This window comes from Ixodes scapularis, unplaced genomic scaffold (assembly GCF_016920785.2).
Source record: "Ixodes scapularis isolate PalLabHiFi unplaced genomic scaffold, ASM1692078v2 PGA_scaffold2__306_contigs__length_199485367, whole genome shotgun sequence".
In the NCBI taxonomy this organism is placed as follows: Eukaryota; Metazoa; Arthropoda; class Arachnida; order Ixodida; family Ixodidae; genus Ixodes; species Ixodes scapularis.
The window spans coordinates 183599991-183613268 of record NW_024609857.1 but is presented as its reverse complement, the minus strand read 5'-3'; positions in this window follow the sequence as shown (position 1 = coordinate 183613268).

The following is a 13278-nucleotide window of genomic DNA, read 5'->3' as shown; positions in this document are numbered from 1 at the left end:
AAGTACGGTTGGAGCCAAAATGCTGATTATGCGAAGTATCCATGTCGTTCGGGGGTGAATAGAAACATTTTCACACATCGGTTATCTTACACTTTCTGTCTTTCGGCACTTTTCGTAAAGGTTGCTGTCTCTCCAGTCACTGCTGTGCAGGCTTTAAGTTGTGACTGAGGTGCGAAAGTTGTGACTAAGGTGCGAAAAAGAATGTCTGCCCCATGCGTAATTGTACAGGTGGAGGGGTCAATGTTTTCGCGATCTCAAAAAATGTCTTATGCCAATATCTATAAAAAAAAAAGTGCACAGTATTATGGAAAAGTTTTCTCGCGAAGAAGTGTGTTTGAATGGATACAGAAGTCCTATGAAGGAGGCACAAGTGTCGGACATAAAGAAGCCGAAGCCCATCCGTGTCGACGACTGTGTTCGTAATGTAATGTACATTTCGTCGCTCACGATGCGAGCATCGACGGACATTACGCCGCTGCTTACGCACATGTCGAGGTAAATATTACCGTTGTCCTGTCGTCACGGCAGTCAGTTGCGATATAAACTCGACTATTTGACCCTCAAGCAGGCTTGAAAGAGCTGAAAAAAACAGTGAGTGCGCAGGCGAGCTGGTGGATATTGATCATGATGTAGAAAACCCGAGACTGTGGTAAAAGCAGAGAAAATTGAGACGTACTTTTCTCCTGTCTTTCTTCTTCGACCAAGTTTCTCTGCTTTTACCACAGCCTCGGGTTTTCTACATCATGGTTGAAAGAGCTGTTTCGAATGTCAGTTCACATGTCATGAGTGTAGACAAAGCAACGACGTAGCAATCACGACTTACGAGAAGACTGACTGTCAGCGCTCGCGCTTCAGAAATGCTACCCCGGGACTTTTTAGCACCATTAGCTTGCTAAAAATGCTTTACACTGCCTTGGCGTTGAGAATGTTATCCTTTACCCTGCGAACGCCTGCGAAGCAGTTCCAGTGCTCGGCACAACCCCGCACAGCATCGCTACCTTTCTGGCACCTGTTGGCATTCTGCGAGCACCGGTGGATTATTGTCACGACTTGACCTACTCGGCGATGAACCGCCGGAGCTCACAAACGAAAAGTTGCGATCCAGCGCGAACAATTGTTGAATGGCACTGCGTAGGGTACCCCGAGCGCTAGAACGGCTTCGTAGACGTTCTAAGGGAAAAGTATTGGCGACGACAAAGCAGCGTCTTGCCTCTTCACCACGGTAACGGTGCTCGAGTTTTCAACGTTCACATTTCAGCACTGCGAGCGCTGTCGGAGCCAGATCGATGAGCACTTGGCTCTCGCGTAGCGATTAACGCCGTTGGTCTTCGCGCACTAATGACATGTGCACTGCCAATAGAAACAGCACTCTCCAAACTGTATTCAGGTCAATTAGCCGAGGTTCGAGCGCGATAGAGTGTAGTGACAACAGTAGCATTTTTATCTGTGCAGCGGCATAAGCAGCGGCGTAATGTCCGTTGACGCCCGCCTTAAGCACGACGAAATATACAAAAAAAAAACATGAAATATAAAAATACTGCATACAGAAAAAAATATATTTACTTACAATAAATGAAGATACACTGGAATAAATAAAAAGGAATAATTAAAGCTAAAACATTTAAGTTTGAGAAGACGTCAACGCCGAGGTAAGGCGATACGAAGGGAGAGCAACCAGAAGACAACGTTGTGCGAGCAATTCTCCGGGCGTGGGCTAGGGCATTTAGTTAAGACTGCAATAGGTCTATAGCAGAGGGTGGCCAAGCTTCGGCTCGCGAGCCGCATGTGGCTCTTTGTATGTTAATGTGTGGCTCGTGTCGTTGTATCAGTTTTCATTGCTTTATGTGCCCCGTTCTACCAATACCCAGAAAATGGATTGTCAAAAATGCGAAATATGCGGAAAGATAGGAGCAGACGATGTTGGTCGTGCGGGATGTTGTCTTGCGAAAATGGAGACAGCGGGAAGCGAGGCCAGGGGGAGAGGGTGTGCGCATGAGAAGAAGCTTACTAGAAAAAGGTCCATTAGGCTCACGACGTCTCTATCGGCCTTCCTGTCGATTATGCACGCTGTCGAAAGCTTTCAGTAGGTTGCGTGACTGTCTTGGTGGGTAGAAAAGCTGTCATTTATTTATTTAGATATTTATTTATACATACCCTTAATGCCTCGGGGGCGTTATAGAGGGGGGGGGGGGGGGTGGGTCAGTACAAGTGGTTTTGAAGGGCTAGTCGGAATGGCTTGGAGTCGGGTATGGTAACTACGGCGTCCAGGAGGTCATTCCAGTCCACAAATGCTTCAGAGATGAGGGAATGCTGGTGTGCTTGACTTGATGACTTGGGACGGGCGATGTTGCATGAATGCTCCAGTCTTGATGGTATGTAGGTGGGCAGGTTTAGAAGAGACAGTTTCAAGAAAAGTGTGTAAAAAACTTTATGACGAAGAGAAAGACGGCAAATTCGACGGTGGGAGGAAAGTAGACAAAGGTTAAGACGAAACTTCATTGACGATACACTTGAGGTACGAGCGGTCATTAAAAATAAAGCGAGCAGCACGGTTCTGAACGGATGCAGTGGAGTCTGTTAAATTTTTCTGATGAGGATGCCAGATGGAGGACGTATATTTTAATTTAGGCCGAACGATATTGGTGTACAAAATGCGTTTTAGGTTTTCAGGTGAGTATCTAAAGTTTCGGCGAATGTAGCCTAGAGAGCGGTTTGCTGGGGATATAATTGTTTTAATATGAGTATGCCATGATAGGTTATGTGTCAGATGCAAGCCTAAGTACTTGTATTGGTTCGTATAATGAATGGGGACAGAGTTCAAAAGAAGTACAGGATAGGTAATTGACAATGAACGAGAAAAGCACATTCGGTCGATCGGGGCCGGGTTTTGATGTTCAACGGAAAAATTGGCAGCGCAGCGACGAGCCTCGGCATCCTGATGTGTATTGCTCGATATACCGTTGCCCGACCAGTTTTTTCTTACTTCGGGCAAAGAAATGACTTTTCCTAGACCATATGACTCTCTATTATTAGCGCGTGCGTTTGCCGTCACGTTGAGCACATACTGAGCTGGCGGCGATGCACAAGACCAGAAATCCGCAGCGTAGGTGGTATATAAAAAGTCCCAATTGAAATTAGACATCGCGGTCACTCATTCAACGCTGATGCAAGGCGGAGTACGAGAATTCCTATTTTAACGCGCTCACTTTTTCGTTAAAACGGCTTCAGGCATAAAAGCCGACAGTCCCTGCCACCGTTTCAGCCCCGCCGCTGCCGCTGCCGTCCCCGCTCCTCTGGTTCTCCGTTCGTCCTCGAGAGGACGAACGCCGGGCTCGAGTTGCGAATAGTGTTACAGGTTAAAGCAAGTTTTGGAGGGAAAGGAGAGATGAGGAGGCGGAAGAAGACGGAATGCTGAAGAGGGCATGAGTGTTCCTCCTCTCCTCTCCAGCAGTTCGTTTGCTTCCTCCTTACCAGACCTCCTTTCCATCGAAAACATTTCTTAAACTGTAACTGACTATTAACCCCGACTGCGAACACAAGCGTCGCTGCGGTCGCCGCGACCTAATTGGTTGAAGTATGACGTGACGTCAGGGAAGGATTCCGCTCCGCGATGTCGCATCCCGCTCGTTTCCCTGCCCCTGTTTTCTGGTTTGGCCGTTGCGTGGCGCAACCACTTCGAGCCGCGGGACCTCGTTTACCCGGTGTACAAGATGCTGGGTATAGGCCGATACCGACTTGCTTCCGTACCTTTTCTAAGCGTGGTTGTTACTTTTACCTTTATAATTGCAAATCCCGAAAGCTATCGGCGGAGGCAATTCCGCCGATGAACCTCCCTGTCGGTCCACACGGCGCAAGACAACCGTGCGAGGGGTCGCTGAAGCGACGGCGTAGGTGTTTCAGACGCTGGAATTATCCTCCATGCATGTTTATGAGTGAAGAGAATATTACACCCAGCTTCGCAGACATTTCAAATGGCATTTATATAAAAGACCTTTGGGCGGTCGGCGAATTAGCTCGCGACACCGACTCTGCGCGTGCCACTCTGCATGCGCGGGTTCGCAGATGTTTTCAAGGTCCATGGGTCTAAAGGTCTTTGACTTGCTCGGGGAACAGGGTTGGTTTACATAAATGTTGTGTCTTATTGAACGCCTACATACATGTCTTATCGTACACGTATATCGACATGTTTTATTTTTTAGAAGATGCACAATTACAGCAAATTAGTCTGTATGGTAGCAAGAAAAACGGTCCAAATGCCACAGTCGCCCGAATGAGGTTATTGAACTGCCAAAATATGCACAGCTAGTACCCTAATTTGGAATGTTTGTACTTTTCCTTAACATTATTTCTTTATTCCAGCCTTGTGTATTCGGAAAATAAACCACTTGGTTTGAACTGTCATTTACAATTAAAAGCAACACTGCTGCAGGTTCCCAGAAGCTTCCTCAGTCTCCGAACTCCCTACAGCTGTACCCTTTGACAACAGAGAAAAACAGGAGGAACAGCAAACATCCGAACGGCTGTCCAGTGGTAGATGCTGCACTAGTAGAAGAAATTAATGAACCTGGGAAGGGTGACAGCTTTCGTGAGAAAAGATTCTGGTATTTTAGCTTCAGGACAACTTGATTTAGTTAAAATCTCAATTTTAGAGTTGAGAGCCTAAGGGAATAATAACTGGCTAGACACCTTCGCTGGTGTTTGTTTTACATTACTTGAGGGATGATATAAACAAGTCCACAGATTCCATCAGTGGGGTCCATTGAAATACTACCCGAATCCAACGTCAAATGCGAGCAATGTATGTAAATAAATGTTCATTCTTTCTTTACTTTGCGCCTTTACTTGGGCTGTATCAATTGGGATTCTGCCTCCATGGCCCAGACTATATTTAACATGTCGCTCGAGCAGCATGCAGCTTTTCTGCTTCGACGTTTTTGTTTAGAAACAGAGGTACAGAAAACAAAACAAACAAAGTAGTATACACAACCTGCAATTCATTCAGATCATCAGCAGTATTGATTGTGTGGGATATAAATCTATAGTGATACACTTGCAATTGTGACCATACTTCTCCATTTTCATATACCAGCTGCGATTCATGCGTTGCCTGCCCTGTCAACCATGCCTGAAATGTTGGTTGAAGTTTCGCCTGCTGATATAGACCGTATATCTCAATGGAGTCACATATGAAAATTTCTACTTCCCACGAAAAAACGCGCACAAAAATAATTGAATAGAAATGAGCGCGCCGACAGCTAACGCCGTCACAGCCTCCACAAAGTCACAGGGCGAGTCTAGGAAACATTTTGTCGTCGCCGTGACGTCCCCCCGGTCCGCTGTAAGGGGACGCCACGCAAACTTCTCGGGCTATATGCGCTAGGGGCCCTCGATTTCACTGGAGTCGCCAGTAGACGTGTTGCGCTGAAAGTTGACTTATTGGGAACTGAAACTTAACGCCAGATAAAACCATCAAAGAGGCTCATCAGGCACCAGGTAGCGCTTGGTGCTGCAGTGGTATGTCACTGCTATCTCATCGACCTCCGATGCATGAAAAAACCGCTTTTCGGAGGCTACGGAAACCGAGAAACGACAGACTGTAGAACCTGCGTGGTCAAATGCTATGTTTAGTATATTAAAAACACACGCATGAGCGCATTCGGTATTACTGTTGAGCAATCTTTTTGCAGCTCCTTTTTTTTTTTTGCGCTGGGCGAGTAGAATTCAGCTTTTTTCTACAGACCCGTCCTTTTTTTCGCCAATCTAACCCACGCGTTTTCCCCTTTTTCCGCTTATTCTCGTCGTTTACTCGATGAGTTGGCCTAGAAAGAACTGCGCAGTTACAGGTTTCGAGCGGCACATATATGAACGAACGGAAGTGGCGTGTTGACGCCGCGTATAATGCACTCCTTTTCTCGCGGCTCGCTATAGACCGACACGCGGGCTTGACGTCACGGCGCTGCGGCGGCGCTGCGATCGCGCCGGAGCCGAGGGGTGTGGGCAAAAGGGCGCACGTTTCGCATGGGCGTCATAGTATTTCAGCCTGCCGCGAAGCTGTGTTGCCGTTAATCTCACCGAAATGTACAAGAAAAGTAGCAGAGTGAGCTTCTACAAGTTCCCAGCAGACTCTGAAAGGCATAGAAGGTGGATAATATCCGTGGATCGAAAATTATGGTCGCCTCGCGCGTTTGTGCGGCAAGCACTTTCCTGGAGGCAAGTGCAGCTTCCATTTCAATCTACGTCCCGAGGCTTGCTTATGTAGAAGAAAACCGTCCTCTGATCGAGACCACCCGGTTGTTGTTCCCACGGTGTTCGCGCACAAAGCACCGGCCAAGCGCTCGTCGGAGGCTCGCTACGCCGTGTACCGAGCAGAAGGGGATCGGTTTACAGAACGGCAGTGTTGTAGGCGTTACAAAAAAAAAAAAAGTAACAAAATACGTTACTCGTTACTTGCAAATCAAAGGTACGCGCTACTGAGCTACCTTGCCTAAAAATAAAAGGAACGCTTTACCGCTACCGATAAAAATGTAACGCACGTTACTTCTGCGTTACTCTTTAAATTATAATTTAACACGTTTTACGGTTTTTACGATATAGGTATGCATGAGCTCATATATCAAAAAACATTATGTTCATGCAGACACAGAACATAATTCATTTATCTCTTTTTACGGTTTCACCTAAATACTGACGAGAAAAAACGCAAAGAAAAACATGGCTTGACGCCCAAAAACACGGAAAAGCTTGAAGCATAATTGTAGTAACGAGTAAGGTAACTACGTTACTTGAAATAGTGACGTAAGTACGTTACCCGTTACTGTGTCGGAAAAGGGACGAGTAGGTATACGTCACTCAAAAAAGTAACACGTTCCTGGTAACATCGTTACTTGTAACCTGTTACCGCCAAGACTGCAGAACGGACAAAGCGTTACTGCTTGTCATGCCTTGTGGTCATGAGAGTAGGAAAAATAGCATACCTTGACTCGAAGACGCTGTGTGTATTTGTTTAATTAATAAATACACTTCCGCAGGCCCACAGTCTGCTGATCCCGCCGGCAGTGCGGAAACCGACTCGAAGTGATCGTAGGCCTCGAGACACTTGTACGCCTGCTCCGTGTCGGCCGTGAACTGGCTTGGTGAAAAAACTAAATAAACGACGACGTGAGCCGTCGACTTTGGTGGCAGCAACTTCACGTCGGAAGTCCAGCAGGCCTTGTTTACGGCATACGGATCCTCGTAGGCAACGCCGTCCTCGCAGAGTTTGTTTCGATACCGCCGCCGTTCAGGCTCGGGTAGCGAGCTCAAATAGTCGGGCATAGCATACGACATACGTTGCCAAGAAATACGACTCACAAATAATGCTACAAGCGTCCCTAGAACGTCAAGAACGAGCGCACGCCACACAACGATACGGCGAAAACACGGAGGGCCGGGTTGCTTTTGCCCACATAGCTACCGCGCATGCGCGGCCTTCAGGCCGTGTTGGTAAACAGAGCCGCTCTGCGTGTCGGTCTTAATGCGGCGGAGCAGGAAGAACAAAGTGCTAGCGGCCTCTCTCCCATGCCGTCGGTGTGAAAACGAAAACGCGGAAATGGAAAAGACGTAGGGGCTAGGGAGTGGGTGGAGACGGGGACGGCCATTTGACTTGTTACTATTCAGTCTTCAGAGCTGCGCCCGAATGGCGGCCCGGCTGCCCAAATCTTCGGCGTCGGATATAGGCACCTGCTAGAAATGAATAACGCGGATTCCCTGCCGCTCGGCTTCTGTCTGAGCGGTTATCGATATGAGACTTCCTTTCCTTTCTTAGCTCCATAGCAGCTTCGAATATCAGGTCAAAACTAGCGTGGGCAGCAGTGCTTTAAAGAATGTACGGGCGTATACAAATTCGAGGAACTAAAAGCGTATAATTCATAAAGCGTTCACGAGGAGTGCCTAAAATATGGGTTTCAGCTGACGGATACTTACTTATACCTCTCGCCTGTTTTTTCTCTGTAAGTATACCTGCGGGTGTGCGTTGGCGTGTGCGTTTATATATACAGTAGTAAAGAAAAAGATATTATATTTCGTTTCTTTTACAGAAGTATTGCTCGACGTCTAGTGAATAGCCAATAATATTTTGTTTTGACATGGTACACAATAATGCAGCCGTTTTTAGCCACCAGGGGTCGGTTGTTATATCTGTATCACAGTTCGAAGAGGCATTACCCACGTAAAACAGAAATATAATATATTTTTGTTCACTACTGTATATACATATTTATATATATATATATATATATATATATATATATATATATATATATATATATATATATATATATATACGGAAGAAAACGCACCTGAGACGGTTGTTGGAGTTTTTAAAACATATTATTGGTAAAGTTGGTCGACGTTTCGGCCTGAGACAGACCTTTTTCAAGACTGGCACATGAGAGGTCACATTGACGCTCCTTGACCACGTCACGTGGCATTCCACACATCTGGTTTCTCTCAAGAAACCAGATGTGTCGAATGCCACGTGACGTGGTCAAGGAGCGTCAATGTGACCTCTCATGTGCCAGTCTTGAAAAAGGTCTGTCTCAGGCCGAAACGTCGACCAACTTTACCAATAATATGTTTTAAAAACTCTAACAACCGTCTCAGGTGCGTTTTCTTCCGTATATACTTTTCGTCATCCTGCGCTTCGTTTTTTTCTCTCTCTCTCTCTCTCTCTATATATATATATATATATATATACAATATATATATATATATATATATATATATATTGTATACTCTTGTATATATACACTTGTATATATATACAAAATATATATATATATATATATATATTGTATACTCTCGGCGGAGTAATGGCTGTTTGGTCGCGTGCAGCTAATGTAGGTCGGCCGTCCCTCGTCAATGTTTATCGTCGTACGGTATTACCGTATTTACTCGAGTAATGGCCGGACTATTCTTGAAGAAGGCCCTTCAATCTACTTTCCCGGAAAGCACACATACAGCCAATCATCGCGTTGCGCATAAATAACATAGGGAATAACTAGATCAAGAACACGAGACTCCATGCAAATGCAAACTTCACAGATGGTATCTTCGCGCGAAGACGTTATCTCTGTCCTGTACACCGCTGGAATCATGCTGTCCATCGCGGTGATGGGCTTCCGCGGGCTCCGCGCGAAAGCGAATCCTCAGGTTTTCTTCATAAACAGTGCGGCTATTACTCAAGTAAATACGTACTGGTGGTTATATTGTTAGTGTTGCAGCCGCCGTCATCATTGTTTTCCTTCGCTTCTGATAGCATCTTTGAGGTTCCTTTTTGTAAGGGTGAGTGGCAGCTCTCGTTCCTTGTAGAGAAATGCGAACAACCCCGTTCGTCATATCCGCTTTTCCTGAAGGTTCACGTTCTCTTTTCTTATTCGTTCTGCCCCACGTTCGCGCGTTGTTGGCGCGTATAGGAAACAATGCGCGCTATATTTAGTAGGTTCAAATGCGAAATATTCTTTTGAGTAACCTGACATGTGCAGTGCGAAAGCGAAAGACGCTGCGTGGTACCACCGGAGGAAACTTAACGAGGATTTGAGTTTTCCGTCACAAATTTCCTCTGTATATACGTGGAACCGAGATACCAGAAAGCACTTTGTTCTCCCCTTTCTCAAAGCCGGCTAGCCGCTGGCAGCTCACTAGGAGGCCCACACTTAAAACGGCATGCCCCCTTTCTATGAACCTCAACATTTAAACTGATTCTACTCAGCCCTACAAGAGAAACGCAGTAACAATTGCATATTTCATTACAATTACGTCACAACATCAGCTTGGTACTTGGAATTGTCTTTATACATGTGCCTGCCTTGTATGCACTCGCTATTTGGTCTTTCGGCCGAGCGAGCTGATGAGACATCGGAGTATTTTTTTTATATTAAAGAATTTTCAAATGAAGGTCCGCGATCCCACTATGTCACTGGTTTCTCGTAGTCCGGTATGGAGATTGTTTGATATGGTCTCTAGAGAGTTTTGCCGGGTTCATCAAGACGGAGGATCATCAGACGTGCTGGTGTCTTAATGCTGCTGGTGCGGTGTTTTAGTAAAAAACAAATGATCCAATAAACGAAAAAAGGTGCCATTAAATTTTGTGTTTTGTCTCTATCCTTACTGTTTAGTTATGATTCGAGGGAAATTTTATGCAATCGAAGTCCGCATCATAAAACTTAAAAAAATACATATTAATGTCTATTTCTTATTTTGAATTCTTTTCTTTTTTTGGCCTACAAACTAAATAATGATTTTTGCCTAGCATAGATTGTGCACTCAAAGATGTTACCGAAGTAAAAAATCAATCAACTCCACAGATACCATAATGGGTGAGTAGCAACGTTCTCTTTATTCTGCCCCATTACGCATACGTGAATTTGTTTTATCAACCGCACAGTGCGTGCCATCCGAGTCAGAAAGCCGATTATTCCCTCAGCCTTTTATTGTTCATGACAGCTAGATGCACGCTTCTAAGTATTGGAACCGTATACGTCTCATTCAGTTAGAACTGCACACCCATGCATTTAAGAACTTCTATATTACGGTGTTTTGATGGCTGACACCGCACGTACAAGTGCCTGCCAAAGGGTCAGGCCTAGCTTTTTGTGAATAGCATGGTCCGGGAGGCGGGGAAATTTTCACGCTGCCGTTGTTAACCAATGCGTTATCCGTAGACAAAACTGGCGTCGCGTTTACTGATTGTTCTACAGGGTGATACAAGGAGACGCCAGGCTCTTTAAATCGACCGGAAAATTCGGTTTCTTAACCTATCGGGCTACGACTTTGCTAAGTCGTAGCGCATATTTACAAAGATCGAACTTACCTGAGGAAAAGTAAAGAAAGAAAAATGCTTAGCTCCTATGGAAACGCAGCGACGCCACCAATCTTAAAACAACACGGCGCCGTTTCCACGGGAGACAAGAGATGGCGCAAGCGGTCGCGACGGCAACTGCCGCCAACGAATGAGCAGACGACGCCGAGAGCCGGCGTACTTAGCAGACAAGGAACTGCAGTTCCTTGTTGTTAACGCGCCTGTTTTTGTTTCTACGACTGTCGCCGCCTGCGGAACGCGCGACGCTTTTGAGTCGAAAAGTTTGACTGCTAAAACGCTGGCTCTCGGAGCCGTATGCTCGTTCGTTGGCGGCGTTGGTTGCGCCATCTCTTGTGTCCCGTGCGAAACGGCGCCGTGCTCTTTGAAGACCGGTGGCGTCGCTGCGTTTCCATAGGAGCTAAGCCTGTTCCTTTCCTTACTTTTTCCTCAGGTAAGTTGGCTCTTTGCAAATTTTACAAAAAAAAGCACCATCTGTGGGCAACACTGCACACAGTCGTAGCGCGATAGGTTAAAAAACCGAATTTTCCGGTCGATTTAAAGAGCCTGGCGTCTCCTAGTATCATTCTGTATAAACAAGAGCGGAACTCGACTCCTCGGATATTCTATGTTCTGATGCGTTTCCTGTATGCTTTGAACACATAGTCAACGGACGGTCCGGTCCGGTCTGGATGGTCGCTGACCACGTGGGAGCCGTCTTACCGGCGGGCGGACATAGCCATTTCCCCATTTCGGCGCCCAACGCGCGCGGGTGTGTGTGTGTGTGGGGGGGGGGGGTGGGGGGGTCGCGGAGGAGGGTGAACTTTCTTGGAAGCACACACCCTGGCCACGTGACCCTTCCCTCTGCCCGGCAATCGTGGATGAGTCAGCACTGTCTCGTGGACTATGTCACGTGAAGTCAGGTGGCGCGGACAGATGCAGCAGCGGCGGAAAACGGGAAGTGATGGGGAAAGCCGGGAAGGTTTCCCACAATAACAACCATGGTAGCCATTGTGACATATTCCAAAAAGAGCCAAACGAGGCAGCGGTCGCATTCGGGGCCCTTCCACATTGGATTCATAAAGGGAAGGTACAACGCGGTGTCGGTAAACAAAACCGGACCCAGGTAATAATTTTTAACTACGGTATATCACGTTTCACTTTAGGACCGACCGCAGCTTAGGCCACGGTTCGATGAAGCAACCGAGCAGCTCGAAAAGTGCGTCGTCACGGCGCTCATTGCCTTTGTGCGCATGCAGTCACCAACAAAACGTATCACTCAATATAAATGTGCAGCATTCCTGCGGTTTTCTTTTTATGCGTGTGGTTGGCTTAGTGGGTGATAACAACCGCGCAGAGACGATGACCCACATAGCGGCGTCGCGCCTGCGTGGAACGTTTGGTAACACCAACTTTCCAGTCTGCTCATAGGTTCTCCTTCACGCGCCGTGCATTCGATAGCCGTAATGCGTGCAAAAGGCGATGGCGGGCGCTGCATATTTCCTCACTGGCCTATCGAGCTTCCGTTGTGCAGCAGGCCGCTGTCCACATCGCGCTGCTACACTGCGGGGGCGTCCCAAAAGTCCTCGGCCTGACCCAAAAAGAGGCAACAGAGGTGAATAAAATTATGTTACTTTTTTGGTATAGTCCCTTTGAGGTCCACAAAATTTTCCCAACGATGCTCCAGTGCCTGGGTTCGCATGGGGAGAGAATCGGAAATTTCGTCCTCCAAAACGCGGGTCACTCCATTAGTGACGTCGCCATTACCAAAAAAGCAGACATTATAAAGTTTATTTTTCAGCTGGAGGGAGAGATGACGCGAGATCTGGCGAATATGGTGGATGGCTGATCACAGAGAAGTCGCAGGATGAAATGCAAGTCATCGGCACAGTAGCGTAGTGTAGCGGCGTGTTGTCCTCGTAGAAAAGCGTTCCCTACCGGAGCATTACGCGATGTTTGACCTTGATGGCTTTCCAGAGTCGATGAATCGGGATTGCGAAATAGTTCCCGGTGATGTTTTGCCCTTTCTGAAGTAATCGCTAAGCAGCACGCCTTCCGAGTCCCAGAAAACCTTAACCATCACCTTTCCTGCTGGTAGAACAAACCAAGCCTACTTTGGCGGTCGAGAGGACGTGTATTTACACTGTTCAGACTAGATTTTACTCTCCCGTTCAAGGTGATGAACCCAGGTTTTGTCAACATGTCCCAAAGAGGACACCGAAGGTTGCAGGATGTGACCTGAGCAGCTCGAGATTGACCCTGGATGTGCTGTAGCGGGTGCGTATTTGGTCACACGAGAGGCATTTTAGAACTTATCACGGGGAGTTTTTGTGCATGTCAATGTGTTAGATCAAGATGCTCTGAACTGTAGTTTTGCAGATCCTTGCGACTTGTGAAATGGCCCGGAATTTTTATGGTCGAACTGCCATTATTTACTCGTGCAC